The sequence below is a fragment of the Trichomycterus rosablanca genome, chromosome 18, assembly GCF_030014385.1.
Source record: "Trichomycterus rosablanca isolate fTriRos1 chromosome 18, fTriRos1.hap1, whole genome shotgun sequence".
Classification (NCBI taxonomy): domain Eukaryota; kingdom Metazoa; phylum Chordata; class Actinopteri; order Siluriformes; family Trichomycteridae; genus Trichomycterus; species Trichomycterus rosablanca.
In genome coordinates, this window is record NC_086005.1 from 27447480 (window position 1) to 27462212 (window position 14733).

Genomic DNA, 14733 nt, shown 5'->3' on the forward strand with positions numbered 1-14733 from the left:
GATGACCGACTCAAACAGCAGCAATAGATGAGCGATCGTCTCTGACTTTACATCTACAAGGTGGACCGACTAGGTAAGAGTGTCTAATAGAGTGGACAGTGAGTGGACACGGTATTTATAAACTCCAGCAGCGCTGCTGTGTCTGATCCACTCATACCAGCACAACACACACTAACACACCACCACCATGTCAGTGTCACTGCAGTGCTGAGAATCATCCAGCACCTAAATAATACCTGCTCTGTGGTGGTCCTGTGGGGGTCCTGATTATTGAAGAACAGGATGAAAGGAACTAACAAAGCATGCAGAGAAACAGATGGACTACAGTCAGTAATTGTAGAACTACAAAGTGCTTCTATATGGTAAGTGGAGCTGATAAAATGGACAGTGAGTGGTTTTAATGTTATGGCTGATCATGTACCTGCTATTTCTTTCCTTTTTTTTAGACGTAATGGAACTCTCGTCCAAATCATTTCCAGTTCTCATGCGTTTGTTCACGTAACACGAGGATAAAACGTTTAAGGATCTTACAGGAGTGTTTCTGCAATGTCAGACGTGCCGTGATGTTTGATTTTCTCTCGATTTCCTCTCAGGATTTTCATTTTCTTTCTGGTTCTTTTATGTGTTGTGGAGTCAAGAACACTGACCTTCAGCGAGACGAGAACTATCGGTGGTTTTTATGTCCTGGAGCTGTTGCTAAGCCTTGGATAGATTTTCACTCTAATAAGGGTTTCAAATGAGGTTCGGTTAGGATTCAGACATGCAGACGGATCATTTTTTAGTTTTCTTCAGGTTGCTGCATAGCGTTTCTGTAAAAAAAAGCAATAAATAATAAGAAAACGTTAACTGTGGCCACCACTTCATACCAGACGTGGCACACCTTCCTGGTGCAACCTTCCTATTTCTATCCGGGCATGGGACCAGCACTGAGAGCTCACTGACAAGTGCGCCTCCTAGTGGCTAAACTAGTGGCTCAGCACCACTGAGATTCGAATCCTGGATTCTCAGCACTAGTGGGCATCGTTCTACAGTCTGCCTGCTTCTGTGTGCCCACTGTCAGTGCTTTCAACAGTGGACAGAAGATAACACGGGCTCTCTGACCGGCCTGCGACTGACCACACAGCTCCATTCGCCATTCACAAGATTCGATCTAGTGTGTGTTGTGATACGTTCGCCGCATCACTAGTATTAAATGATCTGCAGTTTGGGCCTCGTTAACATTTCGGTTGGTCTGTACCCGACACAGCCTTTGCGTTTTCCACCATCGATGAGCTACAAACCTGTTAGTGCTTTGTGGCTTTTAATAAAGTGGTTTTATTCAGGTGTCTATGCAGCTCGTATCGAGTAACAACCATTAGCTCGACCTGTAATATTTCCCTTTTGGGTCGTCTGTGTGTGTTCGTACTGCAGAACTGGTTCCGTTCGAGTGCCATTAAACTGCTCAGCCGTGTCAGAACGGACTTCAGCTCACTCCACGTGAGCTTGTGTTGCATCGAATCGCATTGAGCTCACATTGAGATCGCATCCTGAAGCGATGTAGCCTGCAACGATGCGTGAAATGGAGCGTGAGGACCTGCAACTAAACTATTCATCTATTGTTGATGTTGATAAGCACTTCTTTAAATCACTGCCTTACATTAATGAATCAAAAAATCATATTTTTGTAATTATTTATTCAATGATGTCCACAAAGACGTGACCACAAGATGTTTAGGTTCCTCATTTTTATGTTTTTATTCAGGAATCGTTTTAATGTGTGATGTTGGATCTGTGTCTGCGTGTTTCATGTCTTTAACATGTAGAACGCTCGTAGGAGGGCGGCACGGTGGCTCGGTAGGTAGCACTGTCACATCACAGCAAGAATGGGTTCGATTCCCAGGTGGAGTGATCCGGGTCCTTTCTGTGCTGAGTTTGCATGTTCTCCCCATGTCTGTGTGGGTTTCCCCCCACAGTCCAAAAACATGCAGCCAGGTTAATTGGAGACACTGAATTGCCCTATAGGTGAATGGGTGTGTGTGTGTATGTGTGTGTGCCCTGCGATGGACTGGCGCCCCGTCCAGGGTGTTACTGTGTGCCTTGCGCCCATTGAAAAGCTGGGATAGGCTCCAGCACCCCCCACAAAGCTGATTGGATAAACCCTTAAGAAAGTGAGTGAGTGAGTGAGTGAGTGAGTGAGTGAGTGTATCAGTCTTCATGTTGTCTGTATGTTTTTATGTGTTTAACATCTGTATTTAACTCATAGGCTCATAGGAGGGCGGCACGGTGGCTCGAGGGGTAGCACTGTTACGTCATGGCAAGAAGGTCCTGGGTTCAATTCCCAACTGGACCGGTCCGGGTGCTTTCTGTGTGGTTTGCATGTTCTCCCCGTGTCTGTGGGTTTTCTCTCATAAGTCCTAAGTCAATGTGTGTATAGGCAGTTGTAGCCTAGTGGTTACGGTACTGGACTAGTAATCGAAAGGACACTGGTTCAAGCCTCATCACTGCCAGGTTGCTGCTGTTGGGCCCCTGAGCAAGACCCTAGACCATCAATTGCTCAGACTGTATACTGTCACAGTACTGTAAGTCACTGTGGATAAAGGTGATGAACTGGTGACCTGTCTGGGTGTTTCTTACCTTTCGCCCAGGACTATTAATGGATGTTAATACAGTGTGGGTGGTGCACAGCCCCACACATAACATATTCTTACAGCTTCTAAAGCCTAATTGTGCACCAAGGGTCCCAAGTCTAGGCCTTTAGCACATTTTGTAAAGTTAACAGTACAAAGCATCAATGCTGAACGTGACACCCAGTGCACCTTATAACCGGCTGACAGAACAATTAAACTGGGAAATGAAACCAGAAGGACTGGGCGGATTCCTGGCAGGAAGGGTTGGGTTGTACATTAGGGACGAAGTGGCTTTCAGTGTCGTCATTAGCGCTGCACTCTACAATCCATTACTGCTCACTTTCCAACCTCAAAAACTCACTCTGATGCTCAAATCGAGCTCTTCGGGGGTTTTTTCATGTTAATTTGGTGATTTTTATGTTTTTTTTTGTAATAATGTGCTTATCACGTGCTTTAAAAAAGCTCCATTATTAAAATTATTTTAAAATACTCAAATATTAAAACATTAGACACTTATTTAAATAATAGAGTTTAGAAATTGAGCCACACCCACTGCTAACAGGTATATAACATTAATTATACACCGATCAGCCATAACATTGAAACCATCTCCTTGTTTCTACACTCACTGTCCATTTTATCAGCTCCACTTACCATATAGAAGCACTTTGTAGTTCTACAATTACTGACTGTAGTCCATCTGTTTCTCTACATACTTTTTTAGCCTGCTTTCACCCTGTTCTTCAATGGTCAGGACGACCACAGAGCAGGTATTATTAAGGTGGTGGATCATTTTCAGCACTGCAGTGACACTGACATGGTGGTGGTGTGTTAGTGGGTGTTGTGCTGGTATGAGTGGATCAGACACAGCAGCGCTGCTGGAGTTTTTAAATACCGTGTCCACTCACTGTCCACTCTATTAGACACTCCTACCTAGTCGGTCCACCTTGTAGATGTAAAGTCAGAGACGATCGCTCATCTATTGCTGCTGTTTGAGTCGGTCATCTTCTAGACCTTCATCAGTGGTCACAGGACGCTGCCCACGGGGCGCTGTTGGCTGGATATTTTTGGTTGGTGGACTATTCTCAGTCCAGCAGGGACAGTAAGGTGTTTAAAAACCCCAGCAGCGCTGCTGTGTCTGATCCACTCATACCAGCACAACACACACTAACACACCACCACCATGTCAGTGTCACTGCAGTGCTGAGAATGATCCACCACCTAAATAATACCTGCTCTGTGGTGGTCCTGTGGGGGTCCTGACCATTGAAGAACAGGGTGAAAGGGGGCTAACAAAGCATGTTAGTAATTGTAGAACTACAAAGTGCTTCTATATGGTAAGTGGAGCTGATAAAATGGACAGTGAGTGTAGAAACAAGGACGTGGTTTTAATGTTATGGCTGATTGGTGTATATAATAAATGATATTCGTCCTACTTTTCTGTTTCAGCATGACTGTGCCCACAAAAGCAGGGACAAATTCTTACAGACACACTCCAAATTCCTGTGGTAAGTCTGTCCGCTTGAGGTGTGGGTTTAATATCAATGCTCATAGTTTTAAATTGGAATAAATCCTATATAAATTATCCTTTAGTGCCCTCTCATGCCCTGTGGATGGGATTGCCATCCTAAAAGAGCCAACTCCCATCAGAATATAAGAAAACACCCCATAAATTGAATCACATAATCGCTCAGAATGACTCTGTATTGATTTGCAGTGACGTTTCCTGCCAGTAGGTCTTCTCTGCTCACTTATTCTGATCTTCTGCTTTATCTCTTGTCGCCCGTCTGGACGGGTTCGAGTGAATCGATAAGAACTGCTGACGACACAAGAAATGATTTCTGAAATCAATACAAGATACAATGACTGACAGACTGACGGTGGTGTAAAGCCTCCGTATTCAGCCAATCAGATCATTTATATGGTTTTTAAAAAGACCTAAAAGAAAGATATGGGAGCGAAACTGTAAAATAAATGTAAGTTCTTGCTATAAAGGATTATTTATTTTAATTATAGCAATTGTCTATCTGAAGGACAAACTTTCAGGCAAAGAGGAGCCTATTATTATCCAGAATCTTTTATACTGCATAATGAGTTTTATTTTTAGTTCATTTAGACTAAAGAACCAAGCACTGCTGCTGAAAATCATCTCTATAACCGTATGTACCTGATATACACAAATATCATATTTTACTGTGAGAATATGGTATTATTTAAAGTATATTTCACATATATACACCAACCAGGCATAACATTCTGAGCACTGAATGTTAGGTGAAGTGAATAACACTGATTATCTCTTCATCACAGCACCTGTTAGTGGGGGGGATATATTAGGCAGCAAGTGAACATTTTATCCTCAAAGTTGATGTTAGAAGCAGGAAAAATGCCGAGCGTGAGGATCTGAGCGAGTTTGATGAGGACCAAATTGTGATGGCTAGACGACTGGGTCAGAGCATCTCCAAAACTGCAGCTCTTGTGGGGTGTTCTTGGTCCAAAAGTCATCCAAGGAATGAACAGTGGTAAGCCGGCAACAGGGTCATGGGCGGCCAAGGCTCATTGATGCACGTGGGGAGCGAAGGCTGGCCCGTGTGGTCCGATCTGACAGATGAGCTCCTGTAGCTCAAACTGCTGAAGAGGTTCATGCTGGTTCTGATAGAAACGTGTCAGAATACACAGAGCATCACAGTTTGATGTGTATGGAGCTGCATAGCCGCGGACAAGTCAGTTAGGAAGGTGTTCATAATGTTATGCCTTATCGGTGTATTTAGAGGGGTGGCCTGGTCTAGGCAGTGTGGCTGTTATTTCCTGTTTATAGAAGGTTGTGCTTTTTATATTTTTCTTTTTTAATGTCTTATTAAAAGGATCTCCATCTAGACATTTGGTATGAACACTTGCAAGACATTTGTAGATTTTATTAAAATTTAATAAATAAAGTGTGTGTGTGGGAAGGGGGTCTGTTTTTTAGAAGACTGTTCAGGTTCTAGGACTTACCCTCCAGAGAAACACTGTTTATCCAGATGATGATATTAAAACCAGCTGATCCACAATTTTTATTATAATTATTACACAGTTGTTGATTATGGATGAACGAGGTGAGCTGGAAAATGTGTCTCAATGTGAGAACTTCACACCAAGAAAGCCCTGGGTTCGATTTCCAAGTGGAATCTCTGTGTGGAGTTTGCATGCTCTCCCCGTGTCTGTACCGGCAATCCCTGGCTACCTTTCGCCTAGTAAATTCGACCCACTGTGACCCTGATCAGTGGTAAAACGGACAATGAATGAACGTTAGTAACTTAATACATTTTATTTTTATCAACTTTCTTGAACTGACTGTTCACTTGCAGCCTAATTTATCCTACCACTCAACAGGTACCATTCTAATCAAATAAGACCATGATGTTGATGCTTCAGTTCATCCTAGAGCTGTTCACTGAGGCTGAGGTCAGGGCTTTCTGTGCTGGACGCTGTAGTTTCTGTAAACTGAGCTTTTCTTGTCTTTATGTCTTCATTTATAGAGCTTGCTTTGTGCACGGGGGGGGGGGGGGGGGGGGGTAGTCATGCTGGAAATGGAAAGAGCCTTCCCCAAACTGTTGCTGCAAAGTCCTTTATAAAGGCTAAGTGATTTGGCACACGTGTTAGGGATCGTTGTGCTAAAACGCATAAAACGCATGGATTAAAAAATTAGAAATGGGTGTCCGAACACTCTTGTCCACATTATGTAAATCACTTTGGAGTGTATGTGAACTTTTGACTTTGTAGACTGAGCAGCATCAGTGTGTGTTGTTGTGGTTGTTGTGGTTGTTTTCCCTGATGAGCAGTGAGACTCCAGGTTGAGGAATGAGACGCGACCCGGGTACGCAGTGCGCTTGTATGAAATTGACAATGCAGCCCTTTGCACCTACTTTTTTTTTTTTTTTTTAAGAAAAATAGAAACTGAATTCAAAAGCAAAATAGCAACAAAAATATGCAATAAAAATAACGCGTGTTGTTTGGTTTGAAGTGGCTTCAGGGGAAGAAATCTTACCTGTAACGTTACGGGCGCAAAATCGCGGCGCAGATGAATCCGACACGACCGGAGTACAACAGGTGCCCAGAAGTGCGTCCACTACGAAAAACTGCCCATGTGTGACTAAAAAAGCGAAATAAAACGCGTAAAAGGAGCTGCAGTTTGCGTCTTCTGTGTATTTCTGTAAAGCTCCAGTGCGCACAGTCGCACCGATTCATCCGCTAGCAGCGCACCGACGGTCCTCTTCAATTACTGTGCGACATTTCAGCCCGTCGCTCCTCTCAGGGTGCTCCACTCATCTGTGTCTTTGCACAGGCTGTTTTTTTCCGCATTGGAACTGGAATTCAGACGCAAAAAAGAGAGAGCAATTCCTGCTTATGAAGTACGGAGTGTTGTCAGGTCGGATATCCAGTTCATCTCCCAGTTCCCGGTGCGCCAAGTCCAGTTTGCGTCTGGTGTTAGTGCGACTGCACAGCTGATGGTGAGATGCGGAGAGATCTGCCTGTTAACAGTCTCTCTCTCTCTCTTTCTCTCTCTCTCTCTCTCACTCACCTCACACACACACACACACACACACACACACACACACACACACACTGCATGCTGATCTTAGCCCCCCCCTGTCTGTACAGTATGCACAGTATTATCCATGTAAACGCCACAATAAAAAAAAAGATTTCAGTAACTTTTATTATGATCCGCATCAGTCCATCACAACTGGTCTTAATGCATGTCTTCAGACTTGATGGAGGAAACCGGAGCACCCGAAGGAAACCCACACAGACCCAGGGAGAACATGCACACAGAAATGCCTTTCTTGCATGTGAAATAACAGCACTACCCACTGCGGCAGAGTGCCCCCACATTTACATTCATTCTCTCAATTCTAGCAGACAGTCAAGGTAAGGGCGGCACGGTGGCTTGGTGGGTAGCACTGTCACCTGTTCCCCAGGTGGGGCGGTCCAGGTCCTTTCTGTGTACAGTACGGTGAACTGGAGATACTAAATTGTCCATGACTGTGTTGATATTAAACTTGTGAACTGATGAATCTCGTTTGATGAGTAACTACCGTTTCTGTCATGAATGTAACCAAAGTGTGTAAAACATGACGTTAAAATCCTAATAAATAAATAAACAGTCAAGGTACTAGCATTATTTTAGGAGACACAAGAAACCCACAGTGCTCAGGGGACCCATAGTGCTGTGCAGAACCCAGCCCACAACTGAGCCTTAAACTGGCAGCACTTTATCAGATAAAACCTAAAAGCAACACAAGACAAGCACAGTTAAGGATAAACACACAAAGCTGAGTCAGTTTCTCTGGAGGTTTGCTGTGGAGATTCTTGGTGGTTTCTTTTTCGGATAATAAAAACACTGGATGAGTGACAGGTATGCAGTCAGCTTTGTAGGATTGCATACCTAAACTAGAGAGGTGTGTTTTCTGAAGAAAGCTCAGCAGTGGGGGGTATGTTGAATACTTTTGGTGAGATAACTGTGTTCAAGACGCGACTGGGCAGTGCACTGTTGCCTCACAGCAATAAGGTCCTGGGTCCTTTCTGTGTGGAGTTTGCATGTTCTCCCCGTGTCTGTGTGGGTTTCCTCCAGGAGCTCCGGTTTCCTCCTACAGTACAAAGACGTGCCGTCAGGTGAATTGAAGATACTAAATTGCCCTTAGATATGTTTGTGTGTGTATGTGCCCTCCAATGGACTGGCACCCTGTCCAGGGCATTTCTGAGTCCCTTGTGCCCCCTTCAACCCTGATTAGGATTAGGATCAGTGGCTTAGAAAACGAGTGAGTAAGTAAATGAGATAGGTGAATGTGTGTGTGCGATCATGCATTTGTAAGTACTTTTGCTCAGAAAGGTGTACATGTTGGTCGCTAGGGTATAGGTAGACGGTTGCTATGGTAATACATCAAGACAGTTAAGCCTTTATTTACGCTTGTAAAAAACATGTATTCTTACAGTTTAGGGATTTAAACAAGGCCGTAATCACAATATAGGATATAATATAATCGCAGCATTAGGATCCATCAGTGTTCCATCAGTTTCTGATATGGTAGGAGTGTTTTAGAATGGCAGGAACCCCCTTCCCAGTGGAACTGCCCCCCCAAGCCTGGTTGACATCAAATCCTGACTGTAAAATGTTACGTGGGGAGAGGAAGGACCCAATGCAGAGAACAAATCATAATTCAAATCATAGTTTTTATTTAACAATAAATAATAGTAAACAAAAGACAACATAAAAGGGGAAAATAACGGGAACTGGGCGGTGAACCCCGAATGAAGCTGCTGGCGCCGCAGGCAACTGAAAAAGAAAAAACACACACAAGGAAAGTGGAAGCGCGGGGCACGAACCCGGATCGCTCAGGAGCGAGGCGTTCGCTTAACTCACCGCGACATTTAGCCATGAGAGAGAGAGAAGAGCTCCTGCGCTCTATAAGGAGCGCTGTGGGTGCCGACGCACCGGTAAGCCAGTCGATGAGAAAACAAACAAAACAAAATATAACGAAATACAGCTTTAAATAAAAGCTGCTCCGGCATCGTCACCAGCACTAGCTATGCTGGGAAGGAGCCGGAGCCAAAACGGCTTATGATAAAAGCCACTCCGGCATGGTCACCAGCACTAGCTATGCTGGGAAGGAGCCGGAGCGACAAAGAGATAGAAGGGTGATAATGTCAAAAGCACAGATTCAAACCGTTGCTGAGGGGAATGACAAAGCCTTGGCTTAACCCACTCAGCCAAAGCGGTTGAGGGGAATCTGTTTGAAGCTTTTGACTTAAGAAGCTGCTGCTCAGTGAACGTTAGCCCAGCGCTAACCCGCAGCTAACGTTGCATGCGGTGGCTGGTTACAAAACGCCAAACAAAAAGCAGCTCGAGGGCTGCACGAAATCGCACCAGCTACCCAAACAAAATAAACTAACCCTGGCTTACCTCGGCCTTGCGACCTACACACCCTAACGCCCTAGAAGGTGCCAGGGGTAACCCGGTGTACCTAAAAAAGAAAGTGGTGGCATGCTGGAGAGCCACCATGCCAAACAAAAGGAAAGGATCAACAAACAAAAGGTGCGACGCCTGCAGCCTGGCGACAGCCCCTTAAATAGGGGAACTGCAGCTGCAGGTCGTTTGCCCTAACGAGCTGGCCGCCTATTTGAGGCCAAGCTCTTAATTGCTCTGTAATGCCTGCGACGTCAGGAACGAGTGGTCGGTTCCACCTTACATAAAAGATGGATAAACTTTATTTAACTGTCAGAAAAAAATAACTTACTAGCTGGCCTAATCAATTTAAAACAGAGTGACATGTAATGAATCTGATGGATTTATGGATTTACGTTAACGCGTCCCATCTCTCCACTTCAAAGCAGCTCCCGATCAAACGCAGCGCTTCCACTCGCTCAGGCATCACGCCGGCGCATTCGTGACCTGCTTTAGCGTCGTTCGGTGGCAGAATATCGCGAGCGCTTCGTCTCCCCGATGGTAAAGTGTCACGGCAGTGAATTCTGAAATGACAGCGCAGAGAAATCAAAGCAGCTGGAGGTAAAAAAGCTTGCTGAGCCGCCAAAGCACCGAGCTATTACCATGAACTGAGTAAACACAGGGCCACGCGAGAGGAGACGGCGGTTAGACGACAGGGTATCTGCCAGCGTGTGGGGTACATGAGGATATTCCTTTGTGCCAAACGATGGGGCGCCACTCGTGTGACAGTAAGCGCTCTGGCATTTTCATTAGCGATCGAGAGGAGACGCGGCTTCTTGTGCACGTGAAAAGGTCGGGGCGCAAAGCTGAACACCAGTGTTAAGAAAACATACAAACATAATACAGAAATTATGAGTTGTTTTAACATTATAAATGCACTAAACTTATCATAAATAAATAAATATAAATAAATTTGGGTGGTTTTAGTTACAAAGCCGGCTCAGCTGCGGTTTCAGTGTTTCTTAGCATGTGTGGCATACACCAAGAGAACGGTACAGACCTAAACACTCGACCCTTACAATGATACTATATGGGAGGGTATTTTTCTTATATGGTTTGGGCTTAGGTGTGATTACAAATCAGTAGAAAGCTTTCTTGACTTTTAACTATTATCAGCATGTATGTTCTCACAGCGTGGCTCTTTTCCACACGGCACTCCGCACAGTCTTGCCAGATGCACTGATATCAAATTAAGCTACATTTAATCTGCATTGTTTGGTCGCAGTTTAATGGCTCGGTGGGTAGCACTGTCACCTCACAGCAAGAAGGTCCTGGATTTGATTCCCAGGTGGAGCAATTTGGGTCCTTTCTGTGTAGAGTTTGCATGTTCTCCCCGTGTCTGCGTGGGTTTGCTTCTGGTGTTCCGGTTTCCTCCCACAGTCCAAAGACATGCAAGTGAGGTGAATTAAAGATAAAGTTTCCTAGGTGTGTGTTTGCCAAGTGATAAATTGCACCCACCTCGACCATGACCAGGATAAAGTCGTGGTAAAACAGACCATGAGTGAATAAATGCTCCAACTGAAAAAATACATATTTATTCATACTAATCTACAATATACTCCCACATTCATTTGTTGCTCCAGTATTTAGGCATATGAATCTGGTCCTCATAGCAGACTTGGCACAGTTTTTAAGTCAGATGCCCTTCCTGATACACCCTCCTGTTTTTATCCAGGTTTGGGACCTGTACTGAGAGCGCACTGACAAGCAAGTGCACCTTCCAACGGCTAGGATGTTTCACGACCAATCACGTCCATGCAGACGCCCGACCATCCAGTAGCACAGTAGATCTGAACTAGATCCCCAGATCTCAGCAGCAGTGGGCGAGCATATTTATCGCTGTGCCATCCTGTGCCACCCTGAATAAACAGAGAGCCCAGCATCACCTGCTGTATTAATCTGATATTTATAAACAGCTGATTTGCATGCCAGAGAAATTCCACCTGCTCTAATCCGCTCGTATTCATCATGTCACACTAGACGCGGGAATTGGTTTAGTAATTGAATTTCCTTTGTAGATGGGCCACTCGTGGGTCCCAGACACACAGAGGCGCTGACCACTTGTGGATCTCTACCAAGAGCACTCACGTGTTCCATGTGTGCTTTTTAAGGTGTATTTTGATTGACAGAATATTTATTCCGGCTGAGACGCATTTAATACAGTGAGAAACAAAAGTCCGTTGATAAAACTGTATTATCTTTACAAATAAGCTTCAAGTGAATGTAATCGATAAAAATAGAGGTAAATGATGATTAAGGGATCTCAGGGGGCGGAGTACAGTGGATCGCATTATGCACTCAAGAGCCGTCTAATAGCACGATGCTATAATTCTTGTTTTGAGAGTTTAATGGAATAAAGCTGAAGCCACTGATGCAGGAAACACCAGAACAGACCTCCGGGACTCTTCTTTAGAAACGGCCATTACCAGCAACGGTCCTAGATTATCTTCAGGTTATTTTTTATTTCTGATCTGCGCATTTGGTCAGGACTGCCGGTCACCACCGAATCTGACTAAACTTGAACAATTCTGCAGGGAAGAACGGGCAAATATTCCCCAGTGTAGGTGTACAAAGCTAGTTGGGACATGTTCAAACAGACTATTTATTTATTAGGATTTTAACACCATGTTTTACACATTATGGTTACACAAGATTTATTAGTTCATGCAAACTCCACACAGAAAGGACCCGGACCGCTCTACCTGGGAATCTAAACCAAGATCTTCTTGCTGTGAGGCGACAGTGCTACCCACCGAGCCACCGTGCCACCCAGGCGGCTCTACAAAGTACTAAATTAGGGGGCTGGTTGCTTTTCCAACCCTCTTGTTCTAGTTTTTTCATTTTTTAAATCAATGCTTGTAATGTATTAAGGCATAATTTGTTAAATAAAACTGAAGAGCAATATTTTTGAGTGCTGGTTTTAGTCTGTAACACTAAAAAGTGACTATTTCAGAGGTGTATGACGATTTTCTCTCTGTATGTTTGTCCATATTTACATTTTCAGCATTTAGCAGACGCTTTTATCCAAAGCGACTTACACAATGAGCTGAACACAATGAGCAATTGAGGGTTAAGGGCCTTGCTCAGGGACCCAACAGTGGCAACTTTGGTGGTGGCGGGGCTTGAACCGGCAACCTTGTGTTTACTAGTCCAGTACCTTAACCACTGAGCTATCACTGGCCCATATATAGCACAGTTGGGGCCTAGTGGTTAAGATACTGGACTAGTAATCCAAAGGTTGCTCGTTCAAGCCCCACCACTGCCAGCTTGCCACTGTTGGGCCCTTGAGCAAGGCCCTTAACCCTCAATTGCTTAGACTATATACTGTCACTGTACTCTAAGTCGCTTTGGATAAAAGCATCTGCTAAATGCCGAAAATGTAAATGTAAACGTAAATATAACCAGTCATAAGTAATCTCATATGAATACAAAGTCAGTACTGGTCAGATTTAATAGCTAGGACACAAGTATATGTGTTTTTCTCCATTCTCTAGTGGGAACGATGAAGGATGGTGAGGGGTTTGTGTTTGCATGAACTGAAGGACCACGGTAAAATGTTCCCCAGGGCCACGATGTCCCTTAAATACCCATTACTATAAGCGACACAAAGCCTGGGTAATTAAAATTGATCGCCTCTGTTCCTTAGATAAAGAACTGCCCTGGGTTCTGCTCGCTGCGTCGGAGAGCTCTTCAGTATTTATATGAAAATTAGTTAAAGGGAAAAGTGAAGGAAAATAATAAAGTCTGAAATGGTGAATTTAAAGACTGGACTGGACAGAAGGACAGTGAATACACAGCTACAGGGAGGACTCACTTCTGTAGACGTCATTTGAGTTATTAATCAGTATGAACAAGCAGCAGTGACCCGTGGATAAAAATGTAGGAGCCAGACGTGCCGGCTGTAAGAGAGGAAAAGGTTCAATTGAATGTTATTACTAATTATTGTTGTTGTTTCAGCCACTGCAGTTGCTAACAAGTGTATTAAATCAATGATATAGTGGAAATGATATGCTTCCAGCTGCGCAACAGTTTAGGGAAGGCCCTTTCATGTTTCAGCAAGCTCTATAAAGACATATAAGGCGTCCAGGTGGCGCAGCGGGATATTTCGCTAGCACACCAGTGCCGAGATTCTTAACTCCTCGGTTCAAAACTTAGCATTGCCCTAGCAGAAACTGGTCGGCTGGGTGCCATCTAGCGGGCATAACTGGCAGTGCCTGCAGCAGACACGCTTCTGCTAGGGCGGGATGACCGGACTATGTGGGTGGGGTCTTCACACGCTGTGTAAGGACCCTGATTGGCAGAAAGAGGCGCCTGTGCAGAATGCATGGGTGAAAAAGGGTTCTGCTAAGGGCTGAGCAGGGGTCGGAGGAGGTGTGAGCAGCAATATACCCACCTCGACTGCAACCAGGGATCCTCCAGCAATCGGAGGACAAATTGACTACGATAAAATGGGAGAAAATAGGAGAAACTGCATAAAACAAAAGACTTTTGACACAGTGGGCCCAAATTCCCATAGGTATACCTCTAAAAAGCTGTTGTTCTAGCTGAAAAAATCACCTAGAGGTCGTTCTAATTAAATACGGTTTGCTTTTAAAATGGGACGTCTGGCAAGATCATGCTCAGTGATAGTGATAGCTCAGTGGTTAAGGTACTAGTCTAGTAATCAGAAGGTTGCCGGTTCAAGCCCCACCACCGCCAAGTTGCCACTGTTGGGCCCCTGAGCAAGGCCCTTAACCCTCAATTGCTCAAAATTGTGTTCAGTCATAATTGTAAGTCGCTTTGGATAAAAGCGTCTGCTAAATGTAAATGTAATACTTTTGGCCATTAATGTACTTTGACCCAGTGATTGAGCCAAAACGATTTGGCCCTAATCAAAGTCACTCAGATCTTTATCAGCCCGAGATGTAATATTTTACCCCGACTGAGACTGTGCACATTTTTGCGGGGTGGTCCTAATGTTTTGGCTCATTAGTATATTTACACACTCCATTTAAATTTCAATTAAAAATCCTCTCTGCTTTCTGAACATCCACTTACTCAGATCATACAGCAGGAAACAAATCTACACGAGTCTGAGATCTGATTAGTGCTCGAGCTGGAGTTCTGTCCGGCTTTCTCACCATTTATAAGGACGCTAAGTGT